This window comes from Zophobas morio, unplaced genomic scaffold, assembly GCF_036711695.1.
Source record: "Zophobas morio isolate AGI-343-1 ecotype UQ-CSIRO unplaced genomic scaffold, CSIRO_AGI_Zmor_V1 ptg000042l, whole genome shotgun sequence".
In the NCBI taxonomy this organism is placed as follows: Eukaryota; Metazoa; Arthropoda; class Insecta; order Coleoptera; family Tenebrionidae; genus Zophobas; species Zophobas morio.
Genome location: NW_026972147.1, coordinates 493,629 through 510,710, shown reverse-complemented (window position 1 = coordinate 510,710; position 17,082 = coordinate 493,629). Strand labels below are relative to the sequence as shown.

General features: G+C 25.1%; 1 long non-coding RNA gene across 1 annotated transcript; it reads right to left on the bottom strand.

Annotated features, from left to right (window-relative positions):
* Positions 1-14,215: 14,215 nt before the first annotated feature.
* Positions 14,216-14,817, bottom strand: LOC135141147 (uncharacterized). Its single transcript, XR_010282337.1, has 3 exons — positions 14,689-14,817; positions 14,511-14,628; positions 14,216-14,426 (listed from the first exon to the last, which is right to left on the bottom strand). It is a non-coding gene; the product is annotated as an uncharacterized LOC135141147 (long non-coding RNA).
* Between the last annotated feature and the right edge of the window lie 2,265 nt (positions 14,818-17,082).

Sequence of the window (17,082 nt, the reverse complement as noted above, 5' to 3'; positions counted from 1 at the left end):
TTCGCTAATTCATAAGCAGGTGGATTCAGAATCTTTAATAATAATAATAATAATAAGTATTTACTATTTTTTTAATGCTGAACTCTAAAATTAATAATAATATAATAATTAATAAGCACAACTCGAAAATTTATAATAAAAAGAAAATATAAATATTAATAAGCACAACTTTAAATTTTATAATAATGTTAAGTAAATACAAATATAAATGTGCATGACTCTAAGATTTATAGTAATAATAAATAATAATAATAAAAATATTAATGTACATGACTCAAAAAATTTTAATAATAATAATAATGAAATTTAAATATTAATATGCACGACCTCAAAACATAATAATATTTAAATAAATATACATATGCAGGACTATATAAATATAATAGTACAGAAGTATATATAAATATTAGTATGCCTGACTCAAAAATATATTATAATAACAAAAAAGTTTATGTATAATAATAATAACTCTCACGAATAATACTTTTTATATAATAATAAGAAAATATAGATATATTATATAATAATAAGTAATATAAATTAATTCAAGCTGATTCTCAAACTAATAATAATGATAATAATAGAAAAGAGTTTCATAACCATAATATATTTTATAATAGTAACTCACACGAATAACTTCCTATAACATAATAAGCAAAGAAACATATACCAAATAATAATAAGTAAATATCAATGTAGTTATGCATGGCTTTCAAATATATAATTAAAAAATAATAGAATTTTTACGTAAACCAATATTTAATAATAAAGCAAAAAATATATATTTTTTAATAAGAATAAGTAAATATAATACTAACTATAATAAAAAGTTTGTATATTATGATAAAATTATAATTCATAGTAGCAACTCTTAAAATAACAACAAAAAAAATATGAATAGTAAAAAAATTATAGTAATACAAGTGCAACTTTTAATATACAATATAATATAATAAAGAGATGATGTTTCTATATATACATAAAACATTTTATATTATAGTAATAATAACAAAAAATTGTTAAGTTTTGATATATGAATAGTTTTCCTTGATAATATCTATGAATAATGAATAACGATCAACTAATAAATACGTTATAGTTTTATAAAAAATATCAAAATAATGATATAATGTACATTTATACTAAAAAGTTTACTTAATATAATAAAAAAGCATAACAAGTAGTAAAAAATAACAAAAATATGATATATTAATAATAAAAAAACACGTAAAAGCCTCAGACTCATATAATAAAATTCTAATAAAAATAAATTTTACATTATTATATTGATAAAAAATTAGTAAAACTTCTTAAAGTTATTACAATATAATAAATGAAGTTTATATTGTTTATTATAATAAGGATATCATATAAAATAATAAGTTTCATATAATAATATTATAATAAATAAACTTAATAACAATATAAATAATATTAGAAAGATTTTTAAAACTATACAAGATAATATATTTATTAAAAATTTTTATATTATAAAAAAAAATAATAATTATATTATAAAAAAAAAGTACACAATTAAAACTTTATATATTATAATATACTAATAGAAAAACTTTTTTTTATAAAATTATAACATTTTAATAGAATATTCCAAAAAATAATATATAATAGTGTTTTTATTTATTTTCTTTTTACATAAGTAACCTCACAATTATTAGAAATTTTATTAAAAATAGTTTCCGATATTTTAATATCGATAAACTCCATTTCCGAAAGCAAAGAAGTCATAATAAAAGCCATCAACTCAATAACGCGCCGCTCATGAAAAGGGCTAAAAAATATAAATGGTTATTATAATTTCTTTATAATGATAAAACTTTTTATTTATATTTAACATATATAATATGAGAAAAGTAAATGCTACGCAGAATAGAAAATTATATCAATATATATATAATATATAATAAGTATAAAACTATACAGATAATAAATAGTATAATTTTATAAATATTATTGATTTTAAGGAAGTAGTATAATATTGTAAGTTGACTTAAAAAAATTGTATAAATAGTAAAAAAAAATAATTTATGAATGTTTTAGTTATTAAGTTGTATAATTTATAAATAAAATAGTAAAAGTAAAAGTCATAATAATAAGTAAAAATATTTGTATATATTTATAGTAAATATAATATATTCTAGAATAAAAGTAATAATAATATTTGTATATTATTACAGTAAGAATAATAATAACAATATATATAAATTCTATAGAAAAAGTAATAATAATAATATTTGTAAATTTTTATAGTAAAAATAACAATAATAAATAACTTATATATATATTTTTATATTAAAAATAATGATAATAATACTATTTGTACATTACTATAGTAATAATAATAATAGTTTATATATATTTTTGCAATAAAAATAACCGTAATAATAATGTATATATATAAATATTGTAATAAAAGTAATAATACTTGTATGTTTTTTTAGTAAAAGTAATAACAATATTAGTTTGTCTATAAATTATCGTAAAAGCATTATTAATAATAATAACTGTATATTTTTTATTGTAAAAATAAAATAATCATAATTTATATATACAACAGAGTAAAAAGGATAATATAATAATATATTAACAACAATAATAATTATAGTAAAAATAATAATCATAATGATATTTAAATACCTTATAGTAAAAGTAATAATAATAACAAGTAAAAACTATATTAACATTAGTATATTATATTAGTAAACGTAAAAAAAAAATAAAGGTATATTTTCTTGCACGCAATATATATATATATTTAAAAAAATATAATAATGGTTAATATAATTTATAAATTATTATAACAATTATATATAACTAATAAAAAAAACTAAATAATTAAAAAATAAATTAAAAACTTTATAAATATAAATATATATATAACCAAAAAGGAGAAGGAATTGAAATAAATATGTAATAAATTTTAAAATAAAATAGAAAATAATATCTATAATATATTTAAAAACAAAGGAAAAACTACATCATAAAAGCAATAATAAAATAAACTTGTTAAAAAACTTAAAAAAACCCATAAATATAAATTTATGGGGGAAAAGCTATAGAACTAATAAAAAAGAGAAGCAAATAATAGTATAAATATAAAAATGTATAAAAATAAAATATACCTATAATAATTAGAAACAAAAAAAACTTAAGATAAACTTAATAAGAAACTATTAAAAACTATATAAAAGGTTTTTATTTTTTTTTTAATAAAAAAAAATTAAAAAATATAGAATGAAAAGAATAGTTGAATTTTAAAAGAAGAGGTCATAAACCTTTTAATTAAATTTTAAATATATTTTTTTAAAACTAATATAAAAAAAAAGAAAATAAATAATGTACAAAATATTTAAAATTGATATTATAATAAATTTATAAAAAAAACAAAACGTATAACTAAATATTATAAGAAAAAGTATAATAAACTTTCAGTTACCAAAAATAATTAAAATTTAAACGCAAATAAAAAGCAGAAAATAATAAATTTATAACAAAAAGTTGTATTACTTTAAAAAGTTTTAAAAATTAAAATTAATATTATACATAAAGTTATAAAAAGAAAAAGGGATATATTTTTATAGTAAACAAATAACGCATTTCATAAAAATTTATAAAAAAGCTTTAACAAAGTGTTATAGTGTATTTAAAAAATATAAAAAAATTCATAAAAGATATTTTAAAAAAATATGCAAAAATATTATATATAATACGTAAAAAGTTAAGTTATTTTAAAATAAAATTAAATACTTAAAAATATATAAAAATTTACTTATATATAAAAAGTTAGTAAGAAAATTAGCACGCATGACCCAAAAGGTTAGCTTAATTTCAGTGGCAGAAGTCCCCGACTATTTGCACGTTGCTTACAATTGTATCGACCAGGTTTGAACTAGTTTCCTCAAATTGGAAGTTTGATGTTTTACCACACTCTACAATAAAGATTAACTTTATAATCGCTTGGACCCCAGATAAGGCAGGCTACTTGCCTCTAGGATGACATTCATGCCAACCGTAGGGCCTAACAGCGTAAAGCAGAAGTTAATCTTTATTCTTTACTTTTTAGTTGTACTTCAAAAGAAAATTTAACTAGCTAACATTCTAGTCTGTTAGTTATTTATTTTGTTCTGCTAAAGTAGAACTATTTCCAAGGTTGCACAACCTACTTCCAAACCACCTTTTAACCGAGTAGGAATAAACTAGTATGGAGTTAAATCGAGTTACCTATCCTCGAGTTGGAGCATAGGCTCTTAATTTAATGGTAAAATACTATATTAAAAGCAAAGCAAAAATGTGAGTTCAAATCTACAAGAACCAAGACCGTAGAGTGTGTGGTAAAACATCAAACTTCCAATTTGAGGAAACTAGTTCAAACCTGGTCGATACAATTGTAAGCAACGTGCAAATAGTCGGGGACTTCTGCCACTGAAATTAAGCTAACCCCTACAGTTAAAGTTGTTATATAATATTAAGTAAATATTTAAAAATATATGCATAATTAAAATTTACTAATTTTAAATAATAAAAAGTAAAAAAAAATTAAAACTTATAATTATAGTTAAACTACTTATGGAACAATAAGAAAATATCTAAAAATATATGCATAATATTTCGTATGTAAAAAAATTAAAAAAACAGTAAAACTTAATAAATAAATTTAAAGTTATTATAGAATAAAAAGAAAATATCTAAAAAACATAATATTTTATATATAAAAAGTAAATAAAAAAATTTTGTGATACACAAAAATTAATTGTAATGATAATAATATTATAATAAGTATAAAAATAGAAGGCAACGCAATAGGTAAAAGTTAAGAAAAAACAACAAAATTTATAATTATTATTAATAAAACTTAAAAGCTGTAAAAAATTAAATAAAAGAATATAATTAAAAAATTTTAAACTTTATAAACAATAAACTAAAAAAAATATAATTTAAGTTTTATAAATATTTTAGTAATAAAAACTTAAAAGTAAACAAATCGAGTTACTTTAATAATTTTTTATTGTTAATTCTAAAAAAAAGTTTACAAAAATAAAAATTATATAAAAGTTAATTTTCAAAAAAATTTTCAGAAAAAACCCAAAAGTTATACATTATAAAAGCTACAAACTCAACACAAAAAATACTTTTTACATCAAAATTTAACTAAATTTTTTTTTGAAATGTAAATTTTTAAAATCTTATTTAAGTTATATTTAAATTAATTAGTCTCATTATTAAACTTTCTAATTTTATAAATAATAATAAGAATTAAGAAAAAATTATTAAAATAGTTAATCTTTCTTTACTATTAATAAACTTAAATTATTAGTTACTACAATTTGTAATTTTACATATAGTCTTGTTCATAAAAAAATTTAAGAAAAATAAGTATAAAAAAACTTTTATTTTTAAATTTATAAAACTCGACAAAAAAATATTTATTGAAAATTTTTAAGTTTAATAATATTTTATATTATTTTTTTTTATATTATAATATTATAAGTTTACTCTATTTTATAAAATATATTTTAAAGATATTTGAATGTTATATATAAAAATAAGGAAAAACCTCACAACTTCGAAAAGTTTTTCAAAGAGTTTAACTATAACTTCCGGAAAACGAAATCGGATGCACAATATAAAAAAATTGGTGGAATAAATTTTTTCCAAAAAATTTATGTAATGCCCGTGCAAAGAATCACTTGCTTCCTTTAAACAAACTAATTGATTGACCATAAAAGTCATGATTTTCTGTGTATTTATTTATATATTTAAAATAATTAGTTAATACAAATACCAATAAGAAACTTTTGAAATTGTAATAAATAAAAATGTTTAATAAATAATTTACTAATTATTGGTAGAAAAAATTAATATAAATATATAATGAAAATTAAAAAAGATATTATAATCAAAATTAAAAATTTTTTTTTTCAAACTCAATTAAATTTTTAAATTTTCCAAGTAAAAATAAAATAAATTTAATTTAGAAATTTTTTTTTTTATAATTACTTTTAATATTTAGGTATAATAACTGTTACAAATATAATAAAAAATTAAAGAATACTTTTAGCAAGTATAAATAATTAGTAATTTAGTAGAAAAAAATAAATTAAAAAATAATAATTTTTAGAATATTTTGAAATTATTAGGAAAATTAATTTTTTTTAATACAATTCCTTTAAAGAAAAAGGAATATAGTTTATTCTTCGAAGAAGTTTCTTCCCAAGTAATTTTTGAGTGAAATCATATATTTAAATATATAAAAACTTTAGTAAAATATAATAAAAAATAAAAAATACTTATAACAAATAATTGTCAAAAATAATTAAAATTATAATAAAAATTTTTTATAAATAATATAAGATTAAAATTTTTTTGTTTAGACAATTAAAATTTAAGAATTTCTAAGAGTTAAAGAAATTGTTTTATTTATTAAAAACGGTGAATTCTTCATAAGTACTTTTCAAGATTGAGATGTTCTGTAGACTTTACAATTATAATTATAAAAACACTTTAAAAATATTAAAACGTAGCAAACTTTAATAGCATCTAAAAATAACTTGGTCGAAAATAAAATAAAAAAATTATAACGAATTAATTTTGGCGTTTATTATTTTAGATATTTCTTAGACCAATGTCAATGAGAAAGAACGAGATTTTTTTACAAGTACTTACAAGAAAGAAGTCTAATAATAAAGTTAACCTTATTAACAGTAGAGCCAAAAAGAAGAGAACTGCAATTAAAAAGATCACACAAGCAGCACGCCAGATAAAATCGAACATCCTTCTGTTTATGGGAGAGCCACGTGTCTTTCGTTAATAACTTAAAAAGTGCACGAAAATCTTTTTCCGCTATAAAAGAAGTCGATTGAAGATTCATAGAAACACTCTGTTATAAGAATTATTTTTAGTTAAAGTAATTAATAATTATTTTGGAACAAAAATTTAAGGAAAACTGTTTAAAGTAAATAGGATTTTCTGAAACTGTAGACAAGTTGATTTTGTATGCGCATGTAATTTAAAAACCGGCAACAAAGAAAAAAAAGGTTTAGTAATTAAATTTTATATATTGCAGTATAATAAAATGGATTGCCTTTTTATATATACATTAATATTATTTAAAGTAGAAATTATAAATGTAAACATATTTACTTAGTAGTAATGTTTATATAAGGAGTCTTATGAGAACTGGACTATAATATCACACGTTCGAGTAAAACCAGAATATAAAGATTTCGAAACAAAAAGAATTATATTAATATATAAACGTAAAAATACTCACAAATATTAGAAACAAATAATAATAATGAATATAAAGAAACCTTTAAAATAGTCGTAACAGTTTTAGTTGGTGAATTAGGGGAGAGTGCGGTGATATCGTCTAGTGTTGATTTAAGAGAAACTGCTTTTTCATGTATAACTTCAGATGATAACTTTGTAGTAGCTTTATTACCCTTTTCATTATGGGAAATGAAATTCTTTCTCAAGGTTTCCTTTTTTTTATTGCGGGTAGACCTTTTAGGAGCTCCCATAATAACTTATAAAAAGCTAAAATAAACTAGACTTTTTTGGTCTTATTTTTCTAAATAAAAACCTTTCTATAATTTTACTTAAAAAATTGAAACAGATACACCCTATCAACAAATAAATAATTTCAGTGGTAGCGAGCCCCCTTCTCAGAGGGGGAAAGGTTAAATAGTCTTCAGAGTTATCAACTCTTTAAATGAGATGTATCTAATAAATGCTGCAAACGTTCAGTGATATTATTAATTAAAATATTATAAAGGCTTAAGAATTGCTTGTACTAACAAAATAACATCTAGATAATAATTGTATACTTTTTATTAATTACCATTTGATAAACATTGCTGAAAATTATAAGTTACGGTTCTGGATATCAAAATAAACTTTTGCGCCATTTAACAAAAGCCCCGTGGTTTGTGCGCAATGATACATTTTACACGAAATACAGACTAAGCTGCTGACCACTATTTCCAAATAAAATGATAGCTGAACACGCTAACGTCTTTTAGCGGAAGAACCCACCCGCAAGTTGTGGGACGGCGCACAAGTCGTGGGGTTAATAATTTTAATTGTCATCGTGGAGGACTAAAAACCTGTATAAAAGCTCGTGTAGTTTGTTAACTCAATCGAGCACCAGGAAAAGCCATTTATAAATAAATAAATGTTATTACCTTGAAGTTTAAAGTCCGCTGTTTCTTGTACTATTCTTTGTAGTAAAATGCTCCTTGCGTTTCACTTTGTATTTTGGTTTGCCTTTCTAGTTTATTTTTTGGTTTTCTTATAGCTTATTTCTTCTTCTCTGATATTATTATATTGTTAATACTAATTAACCTGTATCTTATACTATTTTTACTTTTTATTTTTATATCGTCTTAAAGAGTTTGTTAACAGCATCTTAAGGCTTTTAAGCCGTACCTTATCAATTAATATTGCACTTTTATATAAGCAATACTTTCTATTTACTCTTTTTTTTTTTGCAGTACTCCGTAGACTTAATGGGACATGTTATCTTACGAGAACTGTCCTGCTGTAAATAGCCCTAGGATGAGAAGATTGATTTTTAAAAACTATTATATTTTTCATTTTAGAATATAATTTTCATCTATTTCGATACACCCTTTCACCTCCACCGTGCAATCGTTAAAAAAATATTCCGGCACTCTGTCTCCTATATGCTCATCTACAGCCGACCTCATTTCGTTATTATCGGAAAACCTACCATGAAAAACCTTTTTTAAATCTGTAAGTAAAAATATCTGGGAGCCAGATCTACACTGTAGAGTGGATGGTTAATGTTCTCGAAGCCCATACCTCGTAGTGTTTGCCAACGGTTTGTCTTGTAATAGGAAATTCCTCTGCTGTTTGCCCTGTAATTCTCAATAATTGCTTGTCGCAATTAGATGATTAAGTCAGCATAATGTCTGTTTGTCGTTTTTCTCCAGGGAAGTGTTTCACTATAGTTGCCATGAGTTTGATAGTCACACACTGAACCTTAAGCTCGAGAGGTGTTTTTTCTCCTTTTTTTAATCCATTGAATGGACTTTCCTATAGATTTTAAATAGTACTGATAAATTCATGTTTCATCACAGGTACAAAGCGATGACCAAAAATCGCATTCAAATCATTTCCACAAGAAAAAAATTACGCGAACTTCACACTTTCGTTCCCGCTTGCAGCGAGGTAAACTTTTTGGCACCCAACGTGCGCTTACCTTGTTCATTAGTAAATGACTATGAAGGAAATTTGCCAAATGCTATCTTTACTGACCTATGGTTCCTCTGCTATCTGGCGAACTTGGGTTCGGAGATCTTCCCAAATCTTCCACCTTTTCAATATTTACTTTCGTAAAGACCGTGCACTACGGTTCTGGATGCTCAGTGCCTTTAATGACTATCGTCATTTTTTAAACAGACGAAGTCCACCTATTGAAAGTTGCATACGATGGAGCACAGTGTGGATAAGTGGTCAATAACACCTCGTTGACTTCTTTGGTATGCTCACCTTTTTTCCCAAGGTACTTTATCACATCACGCTAGATAACTTTTTATTTGCTTGACCTTTTTTTAATAACTGTTACATCAATCATTATCAAATTTGACACATCGGCTATTACCATCATGTGTGTACACATACAGTCCAAGTTTTTTTAAAACAATCTCTTCTAGACCAGGCTCACTTTCCGCCTGACAACCCTCGTACCATGGCGAACGGTGTTATCCTTTATATTTTTGCAAAAACAGAGCACTGGATCTGCAAGAGGCTTCCAGTAGCCAGCTTTAATAATATTATATAGCGGACCGAAACTAAAGACTCCTGACGCCTCCATATAATATTGCTTTTTTAAGATCATTACATATCGTGATTTTCTTTTAAAAGGATCCCACTGCTAGTTTTGGTGAATTATAATGGGCAAGTAATTATAAATTAGTATTTAATACACAAGTGGAGTACATGCATGTTTTCCTAAAAAACATTTCCCCTTTTGTAAATTAATGAGTCCTGTGGCATAAAGAATATGCAAAACCCATATCGCTAAGTAACGTTATAAAATATGTGGGTATAATTGAACTTCTTCCCATCATATTTTAGAGCCCTGCTTTAGATCCTTTAAGGTATTTTCTCTATCAAATATGACTTATTCCAATATAGTAATCTTAGCGCTAAACTTTCGGTCTAATAAGTAGTACTGAAATCATACCAGCGAAAATCCACCTTCCTAGCTCCCTTTCAAGGCCGTCAAACCATTGATTTCGGTTCGAGGAGGATACGAGGAGCGACCGTAAGACTTCCCATCATTTAGGGCTAACAACCTGTAAAAAGCGTGTCGTAAAAGCTGCCCATTTCTCACTAGCCTTCTTCTAGAGACGTTGACACTTCGCCCTATCATCCGCCCTTCTAAGGAGCGCCCCTGTAACAATATGAAGATCGTTAGGTGCTATCCGCTGGGCGCTTGCTCCCAACGCGGACACTCCACTAACAAACGCCCGGCGGTCCCTTAAACAGTTGCCAAACAAAAGGGTCGCTTGACTATAAAATTGGCCTTCCTCTTTGCCACAATGCTCGCGACTTGGTATGCTTTCATCCGTAGCTGCCTTAACGTCAAATAACCCCTAGTCAACCTGGGATGAGCCATTCCGGGTGACACCACCTAAAGCTCTCGACAAGTGACGTATTTGCAAATACGGCGTTGTCACTTTTCCTTCTCTCAGCAACGACTGACGGTACTCACTTTAAGCTGGGAGTTGCCTTTTCTTCTGGCGGTACAGAACCAGGATCTACTACCCTCATACACCCATGTGGCTTTAAGAAAAGTTACTTCCAACTTGCCATAGGCGCGGGCTCGGTTAGCAGCACCTAGCACCACTACAGACCACGTCTCCAACTCCTCGCGCGGTGATGCAAGCTGCGTTGATCTAGAACAACAGTGGTCCAACCGCGGCACGTGGTCATGAGAGTTAAAAAAACTACTGGTAGCCGTACAAATAAATTAGCTTAGCTAACTTAACTGGAGTTTGAAATCGCTGTGCAGCGTGAACCCAACATTTACGCTCCTTTTATACCCTCCCTCCGACCCACTGCAGTGACATACACCCCAGTGGATAGTGCATGACTACCATATTGATGCTATATGTACCTTGTATTTTGGCGGTAAATAAAAACCTTGACTTTCAACCCCCTTTTCATTAAGCAATAAAAGATACTTAGAAGTACACTTGAAGTTACATTATGAATCTAGATAAACGGTCTACTTCAGCTGGGAAAAGTAAGCACTAAGACGATTAATGCTCCGCGAATTTAACATGAAAGGCGTTGGTTCTAAGGCAGTCTCATTTGTAATGCTTGTGTAGCCGTACCATAAAAAAATTTAATTTTAACGGTATTTGAATACAAAGTATCCCTGAATTTAGAGTCGAAAGCAGTTTAAGCAGAAAAATAATTAACAAACATTTTTCAAAAAGGTTAGTACTCAGCAAGAAGCTATGACTAGTGTTTTATGGCATTTAATTTGTTATTGCTAAGAAAAAAAAGCTTATTATATAAGAAAAAATAGTGAAACCGTGTTTTAAAAATTTTGCTAAAACCGTAGCAAATCAATAATTTTATCAATGTTAGATGATGTTGTCCTTTAAGAAGTAATGTTTTGAGAAGAAACGATGGAATTACAAATGAGGTTAATTAACAAACACTCCAACGTAAAACCGCGTGCTCCTGCTTTTCTCTTGTTTTAAACGAGAGTTGAAATGTAACTGACACTGCACAATCGTGCATTTATAGCGTTGTGTCAGCGAACAATTCAATATCAAGGAAGGGCTCAGATATGCGGGAGTTGGCTTCTAGTAAAGAAGAAGATGTTTTGCTTAAAATTAAAGATGTAATTAACAACCTTTAATTAAACTGGACAAAATGGGTAGTGTTTGTACGAATGGAGCTCTGGCATTGACCGGGAAGGTAAAAGGTTTTGTAAGTTGTTAGAAGGATTTTTAAAACGCTAAGTTTTTAAATATCACAGCATTATTTTAAGAAAGCTCTCTGCGTCCGAAATATTAACTTTTGTGCTGTCCCTGATCCTGTAGTACGGTCTATCAATCATAATCAAGGCAATGCTCTTTACACCAGGGGACCCACCATTATTCCCCTCACAACCCCAAATGAAGGAGAAACAGTGAAATACTACTATATGGCACTGTTCGTTGGCTATCTTAAGGTCAAGTCTGGAAAGGTTTTGGAATTCAGATATTTACTTTGGGATACTTAGAAGTGCGTGATCAACCCCCAGAAGAGTGCTTTGTTCTGAACAATAAAGATTGGTCGGAGGATTTGACTTTTGTGACAGATAATATGGGCCATTAAAATAATTTAACCGAGCATTTGCAAGGCAGAACGAATTTTTTCCCAAATTTGTTAGGTATGATTCAATCTTTCTAATCTAAACTGACACAGGGAAGTGCATTCTGTAAAGGTGACCTCCACTCCTCTCGAAGGCAAGAGAACAAAAATTCTAAAGTTCATGAATTTTAAAAAACAAGTTTAATTTTGAAACAAAACAGTTTGAAGAGAAATTGGCCGAAATTCAAGAGAATGTCAAGTATGTTCAGTTTTTTACAAATCCTTTTTCAATTTCCTTTAAAAAAGTTGCTATTTGTCCAGCTCACTTTTGTTAAAAAGTCACGTGGCATTGATGGCACATTATGGAAATATTTGGAAACCTTTCAGTTTACCTCGTTTCAAAAAATTGCTACCCCAGACAGATTATCAAATTAATTGATTTTGCGCTCTTAATTTTAAAAAATTGACAGAAAAAGCAAGTTTAAAGGCCTCATTAAAGTTTGAGTTGAAGTTTCTCAATATTGTAAAAAATTGCTGTTTTTTTAACATGAACAAGTATATTTACATTTTATTCACAACACCCAATAACAGAGTGATCTGTGTTAAAAGCTTTGTTTTTTAATAGTTAAAGGTTAGTTTTAAGTAAAACAACTGGGGGAGTGCTTTGTTTCATATATTTAATAATAAAATGATTGACAAAGAAATCACTTACCTAAATAAATTTAAGAAGAAAAACTTTTTACCTAATGTTCGATTCAGGGGAAAAAAATAATAGGGTAAGGGGACATATGCATTAAGATTCAGAAGAAGTAACCTAAATGAAAAAGGGGCCCGTCCAATATTTTTTTAATAAAGTGGCACTCTATAAAAGAAGTTTGGACACCCTTTATCCTTTAAACATCTGAAAATCATTCTGAGCGCTTTATCAACGACTTTCTTGATGGGATAGGTTAAACTCGCTTGCGGTCTCCTCATTTCTGTTCCATACATATCTTCAGAAACCAGAACCGACTTGATCAGTCTTATCCTGGGTTGTACAGGTATCTGAGGTGGCATGGGAAGTGCCGTATAAAGTACAAGCACTTCCTAGCCCACTCCACTCAGTCTTGGGCTATCATCTACACAAGCCCTTGCCAAGGCGTAGAAGTACCGAACAAGTTATTTTTAAAGAGTAATTCAATAAAAACAAATACTTTATTGAGTTTAAAAAAAAGCTTTTAAAAGTGCCAAACTTAAAAATAAAGTTATTAAATAAATGTTTATCTAACTTTTACTGCTCTTTAATATAAACTTTTTAAAAAGTAAATGCAAGAATTTATACAAAAAGAGAACTCAAAGCATAACTGTAAGTGTAATACGTAACACCAGTGTATACTAAATATTACGTCCCATCCAAAAAAACCTTGGAGTTAATTGCGTTATACTAACTTTTTTTTACTACAACGTAGACTTTCTTAACAGTTAAAACTAAAAGTTCAATTTTTTATTAGTATAAAAGTTACTTAAGTAAATAAAAAATTTCAATTCGTAAATAAGTCAAAACTACATAATAATATTTAATAACTTTATTCTTTTATTACCTTATTAATTAGTAAAGATCAGTCCCAGCCTGAAGTTTCTTTTATAATTCGTTTATTTTTAGATCTATTCTTATTCTTTTCTTTCTGTGCATTAGTGTGAACTTTAACTGTCGCTTTATGTTTCTTTTCCAGTTTTTCAGAAACAAATTTCTTGATATCTCTTGAGTTTACTTCTTTATCCTTTAACTTTTTTCTTAAAGAACATTTCTCTGCTAAAAAAAATATAATTAGTAAACTACTTTTAAAAAGTAAAAAAATTAAAAGATTTAAACTATTCTTCCAGTCAGTGCTTGAAAATATGGAAATACTTTCATCAGGAACTGTATTGTCTGTAGACTGCAAAGAAAGTTTATCCAAATGCACGTGACAAGTGGAGATTTCTTTCTCAAATTGGCCGTCTTCTTCACTACTACAATCGTTGTCCTCCTGCAAATAAATTAGCTGCTCATGCAACTTTTCCTTTTTCTTAGTGCAGCCGCTAGCAGCCACCTGAGCATAAACAATATTAAGAAGTAATATAACTGGTTAATAAAAAAAAATTGAATTCAATATATAATATTTAATTAGTTGTACTTCTGAATCCAGATATGCAATTCTTACAACGCTTGAAAATTTTGGCACTCTCTCATCTTCATAGCAAAAACGTCTTTTAAAAAAGTCACAAACGCATTCGACATCCCGATCAAAATACCTTCAGTTATTTAAATATAAGCCGATAGATAACCATATAAATTAGTCAAACAGCAAATACCATTCAGCATTGGGGTGTTCAATTGATATCATTTGCGGAAAATCAATCATCGTGATGTTATCTTCTTCACCCATCAGCAAATTAAATTCGTTAAAATCGCCATGAATCAAACCGTGATTGGCTAGTTTTACTATTAAATCCATCAAATGGTGATAAACCTGACTCACATCCCCCAATGCTCGCACACGATTTCTAAAACAAAAAAAATTTAATAAAATTTTACTTTTTTATTAAAAATTTCCTAAAATTTATTAAAACTAGTCGAACTTTTATATAAATATAAATATAATAATAATAATAATAATAATAATAATAATAATAATAATAATAATAATAATAATAATAAATGTACAACAGCATTGAATTATCTTCAAGTTTACAAACAAAACTTTTCTAAACTTAAATAATACAATAATAATAAAAATTACCAAAGCACTTTATTAACTTAAAGTTTTTAAATTAGAAGTTTATAACTAATAAATTTCTAAACTTTATTGAAACTATTAAAACTTTTATAATAAGTAAAAAATAATAAATAATAAATAAAACCAGTTAAACTATTTTTAATGAAAATAATAAATAGTGATAAAAGAACAACTATACTATGAACTTTTTTGTAATAAAAAAATCAATAATAAAAGTACAACGGCAGTCCTTCTATGAATTCCATAATAATGCAATGCCTATTATGATCTATCGGTTGTGGAACCGGAAAGCCATATTTATAAAGTATCTAAAAGTAAAAATAAAATATTATAATATAAGTAAAAAAACTTTAATATTACAAATAATTAAAATAAATATAATCATAAAGTTATTTTAAAAATTCATAATAAGTAAAACTTTTCAATATAAAAAGTTATATATGAATATTAAGTTTAAAATTGATAAAAATCATAATAATTATATAAATATAGTTTAAAAGGAAAAATAATAATAAAGTAAAGTCAATATTATCTAAAGTTTTTAATATAAAATATATAAAATAAATCTAAACTTCTTGAAAATAATTATAAAGTCTATCTATCACTTCTATAATAGGAATAAACCTTTTATTAATAACTATAAACAATTTATTTTATATTATATATTTTCATTGACAAAAGTTTAATATACTAAAAATATAATTATAAAAAGAAATTCTATAATCACAAATTTTGTCTCTCCCAAAAATATGAGTGAGAATCTAAAATTCTTTTTAAATATTATAGATCTTATTAATAATATTTTAATGATTTTCCTTTTGCAATATTTTTTATAAAAATTTGTATTTTTCTTTGCTAATTTATGTTTTCAGATATTTTCAAGTAGAGTATATTTATATAAACATCAAGCCAACATAAAAGTAATATATGCATATTAATGCATCAATTTTGCTATTTACATCAGTAATTAGCTACGAAAAAACTAAATAAGTTCAAATTTATATAAAAAAGTTAACAATTGATACAAATTTATTTAAAAAAAAAAGCCAAATAAAAAGTTTATAAACGACCAGCAATAAAAAAAATTTTCTACTAGTGAAAAAATAATGCATTTTTCAGTATAACCGGTATATATGGAGGAAACGTGTAAGTAAAAGACAGTTTCCTTCATTATTTAAAAAATTATTATACAAGAATTCACTAAAATCCAATTAATCTTAAAACGTTAATTGTTAATTAGTTGAATTTAAATTCTTAATAACTAGAAAAAAACTTTTGAGGAATAAGTTTTAATAAAACTAGTAAATTAAGGCGACCCTCATGTAGGATGCAAACAAACTTAAACAGATTTTATAAAGATGTACAACTAAAAATAATAAGCAAAGTTAGTGTATTGTGAATTTACTTCAAAGTTATAAAAAAGGTAAATTAATTAAGAACAATAAATAATATTAAAGAATATTTTTTAAAAAATTACTTTAGTTGAGAAGACAAAATAATTTTAATTGAATAAATTATGCTTACAGAAAAAATAAACAATAATAAATTTAAAAAAAAAGAACTTACATTATTACTGGAATATAGTAAGTCACGAAAAATAAAAATAAAATAAAATAAAAATTGAGTAATAAAAAATAATCTATGAAATTAAATTTATTATAAAGTCTTAAACAAAAATAATCTAAAGTACAAGGAGATACAATCAAAATTAAAGCTTGTTAGCTTCAAAAATAACTTAAAGTATAAATAAAAAATAGTTTAAAAGTTAAATTGATTTTACAAAAAAAATAATTTTAGTCTAAGAAAATATAAATTAAAATAAATTTCATAACAGTTAAAAATAGAAATTATTAAAAATTAAAATAGTATATAAACAATACTAATTAATAATAAATTTATTATATTTTTTAAGTATATAATATAAATAAATAATTTAATACAAATAAAAATATATACAAAATATATCTAT